Below are 18,623 nucleotides of genomic sequence, written 5' to 3'. Positions count from 1 at the left end.
TTTAAACAACTGATACCAAAGTTTATAACAAGTGCATCATGCAATTTAAGTGCTTGCAACAAATTATGAAGTTTATAAATTTAATCCAAGGCAACACTCAATTTCAAAGTACTATAAAATGTGCATCAATCAATGCAATTCGGTCCACTAAAAAGAAAATTCTACTCGAGAAAAAAATTACTAGCCTCATGACACAGAAACATACCCTGTCAGATGTGTACCCATAATCTATCCCCTCTACCCTTTGGCAGTTCTGAACCAAATCCCATAAAAACATGTCAGATGTGTACCCATAATCATTTCTTCCTCATGTCCATTTCTCTTCAAACCAAAGTCTACAAGTTTGATTTCTTCCTGTCTGCTGTCAATAGCATATTATCTGCAACCCCCCATCGGGATCAAGTAAAGGGAGATATATTTAGGTGATAGTATGCAGAAAAGTACATGTTTTAATTAAAACTGCATACAAAACCTATTGTCAGAGGAATAGACACTGGCTATTAACAAATTTAGTTGGACAAAGCATTTAACATAAAATTTGAACGATCTCCTTAGCATGTAAGGAGGCCAATGCATTGGAAATGCCCAATGCATAGTTGATGGCGAGCTGTAGATTGATGTGATTGTTCTCTGAATTAATAAATTGTTGAAGAGAACCCATCATAAGCTCCTTCACTCTGACCATTTCTTTATCCTTATGTGCACTAATAAACTGTTCCAACAAAATGGAAAATCTCAGCAAATATGAACATAAAGATTTTTTTTCAAATTTATACAAACTAAAGAAAACAAAGATCACAGTAAGTTACAATTTTTTTTCATTGCATCAATCCCCTCCAAATTGGAGAGAACTCGCCTACAAATTCTTTCAAGTCCATGCAGCCAAATCCAACAATTCTACATTCCTATGCTCTAGGTGAGTTGAAAAGGCCTGGAATAATCACCATTGTAGTTAAAGTTTATGGACTCACAGTTCAGACGTTCTCAGATTAAACCAATAATGCTGCAAGCTTTCACACTAATTTAAACTTACATTTAACAAGCGGAGTTGTAGATCTGGTGTAACTTCACTTCAATATCAGCTGGCCCACACAAAAAAAAAAAAAAAAACGTCTGGAATGTGAACTAACTAGCAAGCTACTTAACGTTCAGCTCCTTGACCTTCCGAAACTAGTAGAATGGAAGAACAACAAACACTATGCCTCTGTAATTCGATTCATAACTACCCACCTTTGCAAAGAGATCCTTGAGCTTAGACCTGACAGTGGTTGGTAGCCTCGAACCAAAAAAAGTTCTCAGAACCACTCACAACGAACTTTCTCCCCTATACTCTGCTACGTCATTTTAATTTAAGAACCACTCACATTTTAATATAATGTCGTTGTGGGATTTGGTTTTTTCCCGTCCTTGATGGCGGGATCACCACTTCGGGTTTTCTCTTTTTAGGATGGGGGTGTTTGTTTGTCTGCATTTCTTGTGAACTCGGGATTAGGGTCCGGATTTCACAAGAAAGAGAAATTTTAGAGTCGCCACCTAGGTTAAGACCTAGGACCCGTATCTGCTTTTTCAATGAGATGAGGATAGGAATCCAAGTTTTATATGAAAAGCATTAACCACAGTTGTACTCTAGGTCGGGTGCCTAGAACACATAATTTTGCTCTGTTTGTTAAGGCATGGTCTTTACAGAATTCTGAGTAAGGGTTATGGTTGCATTCGGGGAAGGTGTTAGGCACCCTTCATGCCTGGGTAAACTCGGTCTCTTAACTTGATTTGGCATTTTTGGAGAAATTTATTAGAAAATTTTACTGTTTAATCCTTTATTACGATTAGGTTTAATTCTTGAGCGTAAAAGAAAATGGATTTGCAAAGAAAAGAAGAAAAATCGATTTGGGCGTTATCCGGATTGAAGTTGTATACTGCAATTTGGAGTCCCAGAAAGATCTCTCAATTAACTTCAATCAAGATAACTAAATCAAATGGAAAAGACAAGACATAAGAGAAAGAAAACTCTGGGTTTCTGATTTCCTCCGTTTGTCTGACGTCGTGGAGCACCAGGGCTCTCGTCTCTGTCTCTTTTGTCTATGGTAGGACCAGAGACAGAGTGACGGGATAAGGAGAGGGAACGTAGCCCTATTCACAAAGAGGGGTAAGGAGTTTACGCTTCAGGATCCAGGGCAAAATGGGCCATAGATCCCGTAACTACCATGTACCAGATTTTGTAATAAAAGTGCTGAAAGCTGAGAAATAAATGTAATTTTACCAAATAAGCGAGGACATCTTCTAAAAAGTCGGCGGCATAACGGCGCTAATTGGACAGTTTGGCTTCTAGTTTTCAAATTTGGCAGAGCAACATCGCTACTCGGATCAAGAGGCTTTGGGTTCTCCGAAAAATCGGCATAAAAACGGCGCTATTTGGACGAAGGGGCCTCGGGTTCCCCGAAAATTCGGCAGAACAACGACGCTATTATGGTAAAATAGCCCAAAGTTCTTCGAAATTCGGCAGAACAATGAAGCTATTGGGACGAAGGGACTTCGGGTTTCTCGAAAATTCGGCAGAACAACAACGTTAATATGGTACAATAGCCCAAAGTTCTTCAAAATCTGGCAGAACAACGACGCTATTTGGAGGATGTCGCTCCGAATCTTCAGACAAAGGGGCTCCAACTTGAAAGGACAGCGTCGAAGGCACCATGACCGAATGACCGAGATGAGAGCGTTGTTCTGCCGCCACCCACAAAGAAGTCTTCAGTAGCGGGGACCTCGTCGGTATTGGTACCGACTCTGGTGACGACGACATCACCAATAGTAGAGTCGTCAGTGACGATGGATCTAGCTAGAAGTTCATTGGCTGGGCAATCGACTCTTCAACAGGAACAATAGCAACAACAACAGCCGCAGACACATCAGCCCGGAAGAGTGCTCGTGCCAGCGTGGAAGGTCACATCAGGTGAATCGTTACTTGGGGATCCCATCACTTCTCAGGAGGTGGTGGTTCTCGGAACTCTTCCAAGAGATAAGGAGAAGGTTGACCAGGCCTCTATTGAGGACTTGGTCTAGAATCTATGTATCTCTTCAGCTCAGGTACAAAGTTCTCATCTCGTTTGACTTCTCAGCTCATCTAACTTCTAAATGATTGATTTTGCTGACGTGTTCTTTTGCAGATTAGCACCATCAACACAGGATGCACCGCTCATCTTCTTGCCCTCTTGGCCGACTTGAAGAAGCAGGTTGTCGAACTGAATTAGGCTTAGATCAAGGGGACCAATGAAATAAATGTTAGGCCCCGGTGTGGAAACCTAAGAGGTGGGGTGAATTGGTTTTATAAATTTTTTTGCCATTTTAAAAGATTAATTATAAAATCAAATTAAAGAACAAATTTCAAGTAAGCACACGGAAGCTAAAATCACAAGTGCACATAAAGAATAGAGTGCATTGGTGATTTTTATACTGGTTCGGTCCACAAGCCGGACCTATATCCACTCCACCAAAACCCTTGGTGGCTTCACTAAAACCGGTGAAGATCAAACCGCAACAATCGAGGTGGCTCCACACCTCAACACTTTCTAAACAACGAGGTGACTCTATGCCTCAACATTTGCTAAAAAACAAGGTGGCTCGGTGCCTCAACACTTGCCAACCGAGATTATTCCACGCCTCAACACTCGTCGATTACAATGAATAAAAGAAAGATGAAAAACAAAATGCATTCACAAAGTATAATACGACAATTATCTCACTACAATAATCTCTCGATCAAGGCATTAAAGCCATCTGGAAGATCAAGGAAGCCAAAAAGAATATGAAGATCCATGAAGAAGGAAGACCAAGACTTGAAGAAAGAAGATTAAGTTGAAAACCGAGTCGAAGTCTTGTGTTTAGTTTGTAAAATCTACTCTCTCTCACCTAATATACACTTAGAGGCAATAAAATTAACTTAAAATATGTTAAAAGGAACAAAGTGGACCAAAGCCCAAGCGCCAAAGAGAGCTTATACATTTAAAAAGTCCTAATTGGCACTTGCTTGGTTAAACTAAGGCCATTATCTTATGGATAATGACTCTAGAGAATTTTCAGATATTTTTAAAATTATCCAATATGCTTGCTCGGGTGTCTGGATCAGACATCTAAGGAATAGTTTGGACATCCGAAGAGCATCCGAGTTGACCGTTGGAGGAGCCATAACTGCTAGTTTTTGGTTCATACCTTTATATAAAGGGGTTCTACCCCCCTTATACACCCTTGGAACACTCCTAATCCCTATTTTAGCATGTTGTGAGAAACACCCTTGTGCCTTGAATTGTATATATTTGAGGGATTAGAATATGATTTCACTTGTATATCCTTTTTCTTACTTGACTTTGATCCTTGATTAAATCTTCAACTTAAAATACAAAATTCATTGGTATAACTTATTGAATCGACTTGTGTTTTGATTCATCAAACTAGAAGATTGCCAAGAGTTGAACCATTGGGCTTAGAATCTCCCCCCTTTTTATGATGACAACACACAATGTGATTTACCAATTCACTCTTCCTAAATATATGTTTAAATCAATCGAGAATTCCTTCTGATCCATACTTTGCTTTAAAACTAAAACATCATGATTTTCTCCCCCTTTGTCATCGACAAAAAGAATGGGTGTGATATTTTCAAAAATCTCAAAGGGTATTATAGATTGAAAATAATTTTTAACTCCCCCTTAGTCAAGGAATAATTTAAAATAAGCTCCCCCTTTTTAATTCAAAGATGCAATTCAAGAGGGGTTATCAAGGATCTTAAGATTTCACTTTGAAGATTGAACCTTGGGCTTGATACATCACTTTCTTTAATTATTTTTAATTTTGTTTTTTAATTTCAATAAAGATTTGACCAATTTATGACCAAACCAATAAGTCTAAGTTAAAGTAAAAAATTGATTTTCGGCGGGGGCTTTTGGAACCCACAACATCTTGGTTCCTATTGGGTTATTTTCATTATATGATTTCTTTTTAACCCAAAAAATAATCATTATGCTAATATCTAAATTTTCAATTAAATTTATAATGTCCTAATCTACCACAATAATTACATTTAATGGAACATGTAGAAGGACTAACATGGAAATCATTATAAGAAGATTTATATTGGCAAATTAATTTATGATTTTCCTTTTGTAAGTTTTTGTTTTTTAAAACCCAATTTTCATTTTTGGCTTTCATCTCAATAATTTCTACTTTTAAGGTTTTAATTTCATGTGCCGGATATATGGCGCAACTTGGTGTCATGCATGCTTCTCAACAAGAATGGACTAGAGCTCACTTTTGAATCCAATAAGGTTATTATTAGCAAGAATAATGTTTCTATAAGAAAGGGCTATAATGCCAATGGATTGTTTATACTCAATGTACTTGAAATCATGAATGAAAAATTATGTTCTTCTGCTTATTAAAGAAAAGTAATACTCAATATACATTAAAAGACTAATAACTTAGGTTTAATAAAAGAAAAGATTGAACCTAGTAAAGAAAAGTGTGAAATATGTGTTGAGGTCAACTTCACAAAGAAACCACACTTTTGTGTTGAAAGAAAAACTGAATTATTAGAACTCATACATAGTAATTTAGGAGACTTTAAATCATTTGAATCTAGATGAGGAAAATGATATTATAACACTTTTATCAAATACTATTCTAGGTACACTAAAGTATTCTTACTTAGAACCAAAGATAAGGCTGAACAAGCCTTTATAAAACACAAGAATGGAGTGAAAAATCAATTAAACAAAAGAATAAAATGACTTAGGACAGATATAGGAAATAATATTGGAGGTGAGGCAACTTCATATGAGAATTTAATGGGTAATTCTCTAGAACATTCATGTAAACCAAGGTGGGAATAAGGCCAAAAGTTCTAGATCTGTGAAAGAATCACTAAGGAATCGAAAGTAAGGTGTGGATGACAGGTTAGCGAGTTTACACCTACGAGGTAGGGGTGCAACTTGGGTCAGGAGGAGTTGAGCTTTTGCTAAAAAATGAATAAGAATCAACCCGACCCAATTTTAAGGTAAACACTCGACTTGAATTCCGAAAAATGGACCCGAGTTGCACCCCTACTATGAGGGAAGGCTGAAGGATTCTAGCTCCAACCGTACTTAGTAACATAATTTGTTTATCCTAAATATCGTTGAAGTTCAAAAGACACCGGCATGAATTCCCTATATTATTCTAATGTGCTCGGATGCTTCTGTTTTCAAACCATGACTGTATTTTGAATCTTGATGGGAATTGTTAGAAATTTTAGAGTGAAAAAAGAACCATTTGAACTTAACATTTGGAGGGAAGATTCAAAATTCAAATCTACCTTTGTTTTCAAAAGCTCTTGTCTTTTGTGGTGATGTGAGACTTGAACCCTAGACCTACGGGTGTATGGAGTGGGTTTCAACAACAATGCAAGAATGTTTAGTCTCGCATTCAAACTTTTAAGAAAGTTTCACCTCCTTATAAGAGGTGGAGTGGAGGAAAAGCTTGGGCCTTTTAAGGGTCATTGGAATTTGTTGGGTGAACAGGTTTTACATGAACCTAAGTTCATACAAACACAAACACACTCGCACCGGGCCGGGCTGTGGTCCGAGGTCCAGGTCTGGGTTTAAGTGTGGGTTCGGGTTTTGTTTGGGTAAATAAAATGTAATTTGTTGGCAAAATCTATTTTGATTTTTTCTATTGATTCCTTACCAATTTTTATTTTCCTAGACGTTTTTTGTAATGGCACCTATTAATGTGAACTGTTTCATCTTCTCCAAAACTCACAAAAAGTGACTGTTGGGAGAGAAACATTTGCCTCTCTTTAATGGGTGTTTATTCCTCCAATGGTCATATTTTCTTTCTATAAAAGAGAGATAAGGAAGCACTGTTTCACACATGAAATTGATAGACTTGCAGAGAAAAGAAGCATATTCTTTTGCTACATAAGTATATTGTTTTCACAAAAAAATACAGATTTCTCTCCTTCTTTCTTCGTCCATTCCGTTCCATATCTGAGCACAGTTTCAAGGTGATTCAAAGTGGACCGTGAAAGTTTTCTATTATTCTTGGATGTAATTACAAGAGAATCAAGTAGTGCTTATATAGAGCACTTAGATGATAAACATAGAAAGAAGATCATGGTAACCATGGAAAGAGATATTGGTAGAATATTCTAATCTAAGCTAATTACTAATTTAATCTAGGTGCCTAATCTAGCAAGATTACCCCTTTAACCAACATGCCTAATCTACCACCATGATGATCCAATGGTGATATTTCAACCCAATTTGACAGTGAGATCTCACATATTCTAACATGCCCCCTCAAACCTATGTGGATTGAAAAATCAACATACGCTTGATTACAATAGACATCCCCAAAAAGAAATATAAAATTTGCAAATTTTGATGCACACTGCTATGATTGATGTCTGCCTCTTGTTGATATTGCTGAAGATTATCCCACCTTTTGTTGAAGAATGTGTCGCATGAAAGATGAGCCGCAAAGAGCCTCAGAGAACTGGATTGGACTCAACCCGAAATGGGCGAGTCTCTTAGGCCAGTTTTGATACCGAACCCTCTAGAAATGGGTCACAATAGACCAATGCTAGAATGAGCAAGAAATGGGTCACAATGGACCAATGCCGAAGTAGGTCACAATGGACCAATGCCGAAATAGGCATGAAGGCCAGAATGGGCCTCGATTGGGCAAGACATTATGGGTCGACTACCGATTCTCATGGAATGAAACTACTCTCTCAGGAGGCACCTCAACTGAGGAGAGGAATTATTTCAGTCATGGACCTCAAGAAAGGCACATCAACTGAAATAGAAAATCAAGAATTTGGGAAAAGGAAAATTGAATGAGCGACAACAAACAACTAGCGTTAAATATTGGAAATTATCAACGGTGGTACAAACAATCTAAGACTTTGGAGGTGATGACAATGTCTGTTGATGTGGTGATAAGCGAATATCAAATTTTGGGATAATATGAAAGTGTGTAATCCGGAAAATGAGTGGATTGTAGAAAGGCAAGCGACAACTTTGAATCTGGATGGGGTGCAAATTCCATTCATATCGGAGAAAATATGTAAAATTGGGAAGGAAGGTGTGCCTCTATCAATGTGGCAGTTTTCTATTTTCTCTCCTCTTATATCTTTAAATCAATTTCTTTCCTATAAATCAAACACCGTGAACCACAAAGGGACATATGAAATGATTAGAATGGGACATATTAAAGGATCAAGATGGTTCAAGAACCATAATAGCTGCCAGAAAGCAATTTTCCAACGCAAACTGCAAGTGAGTCCCTAAGTATGAAGGATTGGTTTTGGTTTGAGATGGATCTGATTGATGGTGTTGACCTGACGACCAAGGTAAGCTTTTTATTGAAGTAGTGAAGTGAAGATCCAATCTATCATGGCAGACAGATATAGATCTTGCAATAGAGTACTGTGTGTTGAGGAAAAAGAAAAGAGGTAAAGACGATCCTGCTGGAATGGATTTTCAGCCGTGGTGATATTGATGGGAGGCCACCGGTTTGTTGGAGGCCCGGCGGCCGTTCGCCAAACACAATGTTACTAACTTTGTGGTCAGGGCACCCTAAGACTGAATCACTTTGATACCATTAAGAATTTCTATTTTTCTTGGATATAATTACAAGAGAATCAAGTAGTGCTTATATAGAGCACTTAGATGATAAACATAGAAAGAAGATCATGGTAAACATGGAAAGAGATATTGGTAGAATAGTTTAATCTAACCTAATTACTAATTTAATCTAGGTGCCTAATCTAGCATGATTATCCCCTTAGCCAACATGCCTAATCTGCCACCATGATGATCCAACAGCGGCATTTCAACCCAATTTGACGGTGAGATCTCACATATTCTAACAGACCGGTCAACGAGTGCACGTGAACTGGAGCCTGTTTGGGCTGTTTTATCTTGAAGCATCGATTCGTAGTTCACTGTTACATCTCAAGGCGCGGATATGATTCTTACGGAGAGTGACCATGTGGTACGACTCAACCTTCCTCCATCATCATCAATATGATTTTTGCAAAGGGTTTCATCAAAACAATAAGTGCAATATATTTTTACAAGTTTCATTTCAATTCTGGAATTTCTAACAGTACACAAATTTTGGGTTCGAGTTGCACCAATCTGTCTTCAAGTAACCAGATTGGTTCGAGTAATCGGTTTTGGTTTGAGTAACCATTTGGGTTCGACTTACTTCATTTTGCGTTCGAGTAAGCAACAGATCAGTCCCTCTTTTTATTATCGGTTTCCAACAACCTAAAGAATCGTAGTATTCTTATTTTAGATCTACCAATTTTTTCCAACATGTAGCCGCCCCATATGAGTTGTTGAAGAGAACTCTTATACTCATGTTTTCCAAAAAACCAAAAATAGTTTCTATTTTGTCTTCCCGCTCCACCTTATGAAACAAGGCAACTTTCCCAACATCTGGCTTTCATATGGATATTGAACTCTACTGCCGAACCCTTGTTGATACCGGAGAATGCCAGGGCATGGAACTTGACCCGAAGAACACATGTGGGGTTCGTAAGTTAGGACGATGAGACCCGTGTCCACGGGTGCGATTTAGGTCGAGTCGGGTTGAGCTTTTGCTAAAAATGAGCTGGGATCCAGAATTCCCAAAAAATGACCCCGTTGCACCCTTACCTGTAACCCCCTCGAGGCTACTACAAAGAGCGTCAGCCACTGTACATGGTATATGAATTATTGCATGCGTTGCAAAGAACGTCCAAATAGTGTATGATCTTAAAAATGTCCCTCTCGTACTAGGAGTTGTGAATTTCCTACTTTTCATTTTCACAAACCATAAAGTTGAAAAAGACCCTAAAGCTTCGTTTGGTTGCTAGTAAAAAAAATTCCATTGGATTTTTGTAGAATAGTTAGTCAAAAGAAGTCAAGAGGGAGAGACGAGAATTTCCATAATCTTTATAGGGAAGTGCTATATTCTCCGTTTCTTTTGGTTGGGACAGTACTTATGACTACTCTTCTACGAGCTGGCTGTCCCAAGTTTAAAAAGGGCAAATAAATCATTTCCCTTTCTCATATCCTCTCAATAGCCTAATAAAGTATGGAGTGCCATTATAAAAACAAGGGAGTGCCAATAACATTTCCCCTCCACACCTCCCTTTATCAGTAATAACACTCCAATCTAAGTATTATGTCTTTTTTAGGCACTTAGAATTTTCTTATTAATAAAGTGGGGAATTGCTAGCGTCCATCGCAAAAAAGGCATTTTGCGGCTGGTCTGTCGCATGTCAGACCTGCGACAGACCAGCCACCTCGTGAAGCCGTCCATTCATGAGGTGGCTTCACAAGGTGGCTGGTCTGACATGAACGGACCAGCCGCCGCCGCCTTTTGCGATGGACCCTGGCAAATCATGGAGTGCCGTTATCAAAACAAGGGAATGTAGATATCATTTCTCTTCTTGATATTTCAAGCATACCCAGTTACGAAAATACCCTTAGAAATAGTGGGAGGAACAAAAGTGGGCCCAATCTAGTAGTTGTGAGGATATGTAATTAGTGCCAATCTATGCAGTGTATACAGGTGGGCTCTGTAGTTCTATTATGGGCATGGCCCAATTTTCCAACCAATAGGAGCCCATTGCAAGCAAAATTACCAAAACTGTCCTTAATGCTATCTTAAACGACCACTAAAAGGGCCTCACTATTATTTCGCAATCTCGTGATCATGTCGCCTTCCTTTTCTTCCATTGGCTTGACCAAACTATCCAAGCTTTTAAGAATATTTACCCCTTTATACAGCCACGTGACGAGCCTGATCCAACTCATGATTTTCAAGGACGGCTTTTAAGAAGATTAGGGCCAGTTTGGATGCACAGAAGATTTTGATTTGGAATTCCCACATTTGCGTCGACATTTAGATCCCGATCAAATCCTTGAATTTCCAAATAAGTTGTGGAAATAAGAAATTGGAAATCCACAGACATGACAGTTTCCTTCACCCTCTTGGCTCCTCAACCTCTTCCCCGCAGCAGGAATTACCCCCTTCCCTCTTTGTCTCTCTCAACATGAGCTGACAAATCTATATTCATTTTATACTTAAAAACTCAATTCCAAATCCAAATACAAAATCTCAGGTATCAAAATGGACCCTTACTGATATTTTCATCCCCTCTTTTAACATTGACACTACACCCATCCCTTTCGAGTTTCGATTCAAGTACCAGAGACTGATAAAACATGATAGATAGTTTTAGGGCAATGATATTTTCACCCCCTCCGCAGTGCGCATGAGGGGGGGGGGGGGTGAAAATATCATCTCCCTAGTTTTATTTTGTCCTTGGAAAGATTGTTATCCTCTCGTCACAAGGGACTTTGATAAAACATAGAAGATAGTTTTAAGATAAAATTATCCAAGCTGGATAACCAATCCTAAGAACAACTTATCTGTGGATTTCTATCCCCACATGGAACAGCCCAGATACAAGATGCGCACGGTAAGCTTGATTTGTAATAGACGTGGTAGTTGGCATCTCCTGTTCACATGGACATTTGGATAAGACATTAAGACATACAAGATGATCTCAAGATAAAATTATCCAAGCTGGATAGCATATCCTAAGAACAACTCATCCAAGGATTTCTATCCCTGCATGGAACATCCCCAATACAAGAAGCGTATGAGAAGCTAACTTTATGTATGAGGTCATTTCTCTAGCCTTTCAGATTGTAGAGATTTTAACCTTTTTTTTTTTTGGCTAGCCATCCATTTACAAGCATAGTTAGCAAAACATGATTCGGCAAAATAATCGGGATGGCGAAAATTCGAGTTTAATACGTCTTTGGTTTAAAAAAACGTAGTTAAAAAAAGGGAAACACAAGAAAATGAGTCGAGAATTTTCCATTTACAAAATATGGTGGGGGTGGAAAGTTGGCCAAAAAACCGTGTTTAAAACGTTTAAAACTCATTTTAAACGTGTTTAAAAAGTTTGCCTAAAAAAAAAACGGAGTTCTATTCGTTGTAAAATTTTAAACGGAGTTTAAACGGCACACCAGTAAAACGTGTTTTTTATTATAAAAAAAGCGGTTTAAAAGTTAATCCGTTTTGCTAACTATGTTTACAAATTAGGCAATTGAGATTAGGGAATTGATATATGCACCCCATTTCCTTTCCTGAGACACCCTCTGTAGTTTATCTATGACCACTCTTTGTACACTACAAGGGGATGGCTTGGGGAAGAAAAGCAGGCAAATATATCATTTCCCTTGAGATTATTTTTTGAGCGTTGATTTTCTTCTCAAACCAACTCGTGATACGGCCAACAGAATAAAGGGTCTGGTTCACAGTACAATGATACGGATAGACACTGGTGTGTTTGGTGTACCGTTTGAAATAGCGTTTAAAACGCCGTTTTGCAAAACAGTGTTTTGGTTCAAAACGGTGTTTTGCCAAACGGCATTTTCATGTTTGGTTGGCCAGATCAAAACGGCATATTAAACGACAAACGGAGGTATTGTGTGTTTGGTTGCAAATGCCTCAAAACAGAGTTTTAGTGGTAAAATGACCAAAAAGGACATTGTTTGGTTGGCCTCAATGTAACTCAACTACTCTCTTATTAGGCCTAATATTAAAAGGTCATTAGGATCTCATTCAAACACTACTAAAATTAAACATCATTGCCAAAAAAGAAAAAAAAGGCTATACCTTTGGGGTTCTTTTCCTTCTTCTTCTTAACGGCTGGATTTGCCGGATTTGATGGACGAGTGGAGGCGCTGAGGCAGTGAGGCGTGAGAGGGTTTGCAACTTTGCAAAGTAGATGAAGAAAGTAAGAAACTATGGTTTCTTTTAATTCATTTGTCTTTAAAAAATCAAAATTAAGTGATCATAAAATGATATCAGCAGCCCCTTGTTTTGACTTAAATATTAACAATTTAACAAATTTGTGTCCTCAAGAATGATATTAACACCCCCACTTTTTTGGTATTTGACGTAACACATAAAATCGCAAGCATATACGTAAAAATGGGTTTTGGTGAGGGTAAACACGTAAAAACCCACAGCCCAAAAACTCCGTTCAAAACGGCGTTTTGCAAACGGACCTCCCCCCTCCGTTTGCAAAACAGCATTTTGAGGGTTCAAAACGGTGTTTCAAACGGTCGCGGCGCACCCAAACACTCCCAAACGGCCATTTGGCCCCAAAACGGTGTTTCAAACGCCAACGGTGTTTTAAACGGTACGGCGCCAAACACGCACTAAATATTGGACTTTTCATGACATTCTCATATTAGAGTTTGGGCAATGATAAATTCACACCCACTGTAGGATAATTCCCCCCCGGAATGTAAATTGACGTTTAAAAGCGTTAAAGTCTGCCGCATACCCTCCTTTAAAGTCTGCCGCACCCCTGTAGGATAATTCATATCATGATCCTCACCATCCGATCTATAGAGGCTTAAAACGGACAGCATGATCTATATAGCATGGGATTATAAACCTCTACAGATCAGAGGGTTAAGATTAATTATCCAATGGGGATGATTTTTGGGGCATGACCAATCTAAGTTGGGTCCCAACTAATGATTGGTTTGGATCGCCTAATAATGTGGGCCAGAAAGGATGATCGGTTTGGATCGCCTAATTTGGGGCATGATTTTTGTTGCGACACTTGCATATTAAGGATGATCCTAACCATCCGATCATTTGTTGGGCTCCAACTTATATAGGCCGTGGCCCAGAAATAATCTCCTTAGGATGATCTAACCATCCAATCTGTAGAGTATTAAAAGAGACGATTATAAACCTCTACAGATCGGAGGGTTAAGATTGTTCTATGGAGATGATTTTGGGCCACGGCCAATCTAAGTTGGGGCCCAACAAATGATCAGCTTGGATCCCCTAATAATGTGGTCGCCACTATTGGATTTTCGCTACACTTGCATGTAAGGATTCTCACATTTACAATTTTCTTCTTTTTAAACTTATTTCTGGAAATTGCAACAACCATAGGGTGTTCCTAATAAACAAGCTCCATACCATAATCCTAACTATCCGATCTACAGGACAATAACTTGTAGCCATCCATTTTAAACATCCACTAATCATAACCCTAACCATAACCCATAATCCTAACCATAATCATAATCCTCACTATAACCTATAGAACTAATGACTTGGATGAGTCAAACAACAATGGGAGATGCGAAACCTTTTTCTAAAATATAATAATATATTAATTTTCTGAGGAATGATAGATGCAATGGCGCCCTTGTATAAAGATCCGGGAAAGGGCCCTTGATTGGATTCACATCATTTTCAGTAACCTTTAAAAATGGGTTGAGAAAATAAATTCGGTTGCACTTAATGACGTGGATCCAACCAAAGCCCTTGTCCGGTCCTTTATGCAAGGGTGCTCTTGGATCTATCATTCGTCATTATTTTCTACAGAAAGAAAAATAATACAGTTTGTAATAATTTTGCCGAAAACATGTCTTCTCCTCATCACCTTCCAAAGTCTATGGGATGTGAACTGAAAAACAATGTATTAACAATCTCCACACTGACCACATCCACTAAATATGCTTAACTACGTAAATAAGTTTTGGGAAATGTTATCCGCACTACTGTATTTTGATGAGTGCACTCCTCACTTTATTAAAAGTACGGTATGGCCAGCACCATAAGATGATCCAAACCGTCCATTAGATGGGCCACAGCCTAAATAGGGTGTGCCCCTAAAATTATTTCCATAGGTTGATCATAACCCTCCGATCTATAGAGGTTTAGGTTCAACCCTCTAACATTCAGATCAGAGGGTTAAAATTAACCTATGGAAATGATTTTTGTGGGACAACCTATTTAGGCTGTGGCCCATCTAATGGACGGTTTGGATCATCCTATGGTGCAATCCATACTGTACTTTTAATAAAGTGAGGAGTGCCCTCATCAAAATATAGTAGTGCTGATAACATTTCCCTAAGTTTTACACCAAATTTCAGTACATGCTATTGATGGCAGTGCATCCACGGTTCGCGCATGTGAGCAAGATCCATTCATTATGGATGAAAGATTTTACTGGATTTTTTTTCCATGGAAATTTGGATTTTCGAATGATTGGTAAACTTGTTTTCTGAATTCGAAGATATTCCCTGTGTCGAAGGAAAATTACAATTCTACTAGACCCTAGATAATTTTTCCATGGATTATTTTTTATATGGAATATTTTCTCGATGCTGAGTTGGGCGCACGCGACCACACTGTAAAACAATGAGCATGGCCGCTATCAAATACTAGGTCTCATCTTTGAATGATCCAAACCGTCCATTTATAGAGCTTGTTTAGGATCTCGGAAGGCTAAAAAATAAGCAGGGTGTTTGGATCTAGAGATAAAATTATTGGAAAAAGTTTTCATGGAAAAAATTTCAGCCGGGTTTGCAATTTTCATGAAAGATAAGTTTCCCAAATGATGGAAAATTCATTTTTCATGGAAAATGTTTTTGAAAAAAATTATCATACATCCAATCAGCCACATGTGGATCTGGGTCATGTTTCTGTCTTAACAATCCTAGCCATGGGATTAGAGGGGCCCACTAAATGGACTGTGTGGATCGTGCCAATATCATGTAAGTGGACCCTATCATTGCATTTTAAGGGGACTTTCAATTAGGTCCAACTCACAGAGTACACGGAATTGTTTTTTAAAAAAGTGTGGGAGATAATATTTTCACCCCCTCTGCAACGTGAACAGTGGGCAACTTTGACGCTGTTTGACGTCCAATCACGTTACAAGGGGGGCGAATGTGTACTGCGGGGGTGAAAGTATCATTGCCCAAAAAGTAATTACAAGAGGGCATTTTAGTTATGGGATAATTACATTTACACCCCCTCTAGTTTCTGACACATCCACTTCCACCCCTATAGTTTAAAACGTGACAAATACACCCCTGTAGTTTCAATTTGTTTAAGGTAGGCCCCCTCAGCTGAAGGTTCGTCCATAGATTGAAGGGTTTGGATGATCCGATGGAGCTGATTTTTTGGGCACACCCTATCTATGTCATGACCCATCAAATGAACGCTTTGGATCATCCAAACAATGTGGGCCCACATTATCTGGATGATTTTTTGGTAGTGTTTGGATTCGGGTATGAGCCCACATGATTTGGATGATCCAAAGTGTTCATTTGATGGGTCTTAACATAGATAGGATGTGTCCAAAAAATCAGCTCCATCGGATCATCCTAACCCTTCAATCTATGGACGAACCTTCAGCTGAGGGGGCAAACCTTAAACAAATTGAAACTACAGGGGTGTATTTGTCACGTTTTAAACTATAGGGGTGGAAGTGGATATGTCAGAAACTAAAGGGGGTGTAAATGTAATTATCCCTTTAGTTATTTAAAGGACATCAAGGGGCAATACCGTCATACGAAACGACGACGGAAAAGAAAAAGGATAAAATGTCCCCAAACGGCAGAACTGTGTTACAAAATTTTACTTTCTCGCATTTGTTAAAAAAAGTTGAGATTCTCGAAAATCTTATGTTAAACATAAAGAAATGCATTTTTATGTAATTAGAATACTGATATTGGCACCCCTCTTTTTAATAACTGCACAAATTCAGCTTGTCTTTTCTTTCTTAAGTGACTTCTGAGAGCTTTTTGGGAACTGTAATAACCTTTGACAACTGTTTTAGTAATAAAAGACAAGATTAGTTAGTGCAATTATCAAAACATGGTAGTGCGAATATCAATACCAAAAACATAACGTCTGAAAAAGAAAAGCCTGTGTGATTTAACAGTGAGAAGATAAAGAGTAGAGAAAGAGCTTTGCCACCTTTATTTCCCTCTAAATTTCAGATCTTTTCTCATTCTTTTTACAGGTTTTTTTGGAGGATTTCAGATTCCCGGTTTCTGGTTTTCCAGGAAGTTTGGGCAATAAGGAACAAAACCAGTGTTTAAAAACACGGATGTGACGTGGAATGTGGCCAAGAAAAATCCTTGACGACTTGGCGCAGATGCGGCCAATAACGTGGTTGACGCGGTCGACATGGTCATAACTCGGGAGAGTAAAGGAGTTTATTGACTATGTAGGGTAAAATGTGAAATGCGGATGTGGTGCAACGTGGAACGCGGCCCAGGAAAAAAGAAGTCGACTCTGGCTAGTTCCTTGTCTAGTGAAAGGAGTTTTTAAATACTTCACAAAACCAATAGGTTGGCTGGTAGAATCGGCAACAAAAGATGGAATTGTTTGGAGATGAATATCTACATGTGGTTGTTTTAACTGTTGTAAAAATAATTGCCTAATACTAAAGGAATTTGGGGAGGGGTTCGGCTGACAACAATAAGGCTCTAGGTTAGGATTTTAGGGCTGAGGAAGAGATGGTTTGATGGGCCACATTCTCTGGTTGATTGGAAGGGAATAACAAGCTGATTTACCTTGAAAGAGACTTTCACGGCAACAAGCAAGCAAGTTATGGCTTGCAAGGACGGGCAACACAAGCAGCAGGGGGCTTGTTTTCTGGCAATAATTCTGACGACGGGACAATTTCGAGGGACAAAATAAATTTTTATGTTGGGTATATGATATAACCCATATATGTTCTAATATAGGCCCAATAAGATAATTGACCGGTGTAGTGGGCCTACATGGGCTAGAGTCCATTAGCCAGTCAATAACCCTAGTGTATCTCTATTTATAGGGGCTGAAGGCAACAAACTAGGTATCAAACTAGATACCTAAGGTGTAATGCTTCAAGCAACCTCTTGCTTGACCTAATTCCTCTAACAATCATGAAGCATTAAACCTAAATACAAGAAACCCTAAACGATTGAGGCTTCATCTCTTGCGATCGTTTTCTCCTCTCCAATAAAGCTGAGGACGTCTGCCTCTCTCAATTCTCACACGGCTTCACGAGAGAAGTTATTTTTTGAAAAATAGGGTGAATCGATTGTAGATTCTTTCATTACCAAGCACCATCCTCCAACAGGTTGGCCCCTCTTTTCTACAACGTTCTGTTAACGTCTTTGTATAACGATTTTCACAGAGAGGTGTGAGTGCCTCTTTCACACAGAGGCGTGACTACCTCTTTCACAAATTTCACAAATTGGGTCGTTTGCCTCTCTTTCTCTCTCTCTCTCTCTCTCCTGCCGTTGAAATTTTTGGTGGGTGTTCTACTATTCTTGGTGGGCGTGCTTATTAACGATTCGTTTGGGGTTGGGGCAGATTATATTGGGTCCTTTTTTCAAACGTCGGTTAATCAACGTTCAATTTGTGAATTAAAGTAGACAATTGGCCAACGTTCAATCTGTGAATTAAAGTAGACAATCGGCTCCTACCTTCTCTCTTTTTCAAACGTCTCGATCTCAAAGCCTTCTCTTTGGGCAGATTCTTTGGAGGAAGCCACCGAGCATGGGAGAATAGCGCACAAGCTGTGGGTTCAAGTGAACAATCGATTTGGCCATGCGTTTGTTTCCCACAAAAATTGATTTGGGCGTGGCCTCAAAATTCGTTTTTGGTCGTGGGTTTCTTCTCCCACAGTATTCGTTTGGGTGCGAGACTCTTCCCTACCTCATCACGTATTCCAAGAGACATGGTTGTGGTCCGTTCGAGCGACCGGT

The 18,623-nt window shown here is 38.8% G+C and overlaps 1 long non-coding RNA gene across 1 annotated transcript; it reads right to left on the bottom strand.

Moving 5' to 3' along the window:
* On the bottom strand, positions 1 to 3,252 carry LOC143851236 (uncharacterized). Its single transcript, XR_013236266.1, has 2 exons — positions 2,261 to 3,252; positions 1 to 712 (listed from the first exon to the last, which is right to left on the bottom strand). It is a non-coding gene; the product is annotated as an uncharacterized LOC143851236 (long non-coding RNA).
* Positions 3,253 to 18,623: the final 15,371 nt, after the last annotated feature.

Source organism: Tasmannia lanceolata, unplaced genomic scaffold (genome assembly GCF_043159265.1).
Source record: "Tasmannia lanceolata isolate RefF3 unplaced genomic scaffold, GAP_Taslan_0.1 ptg000018l, whole genome shotgun sequence".
In the NCBI taxonomy this organism is placed as follows: Eukaryota; Viridiplantae; Streptophyta; class Magnoliopsida; order Canellales; family Winteraceae; genus Tasmannia; species Tasmannia lanceolata.
Note: the sequence above shows the minus strand (reverse complement) of the source record. Positions and strands in the feature narration are given on the sequence as shown.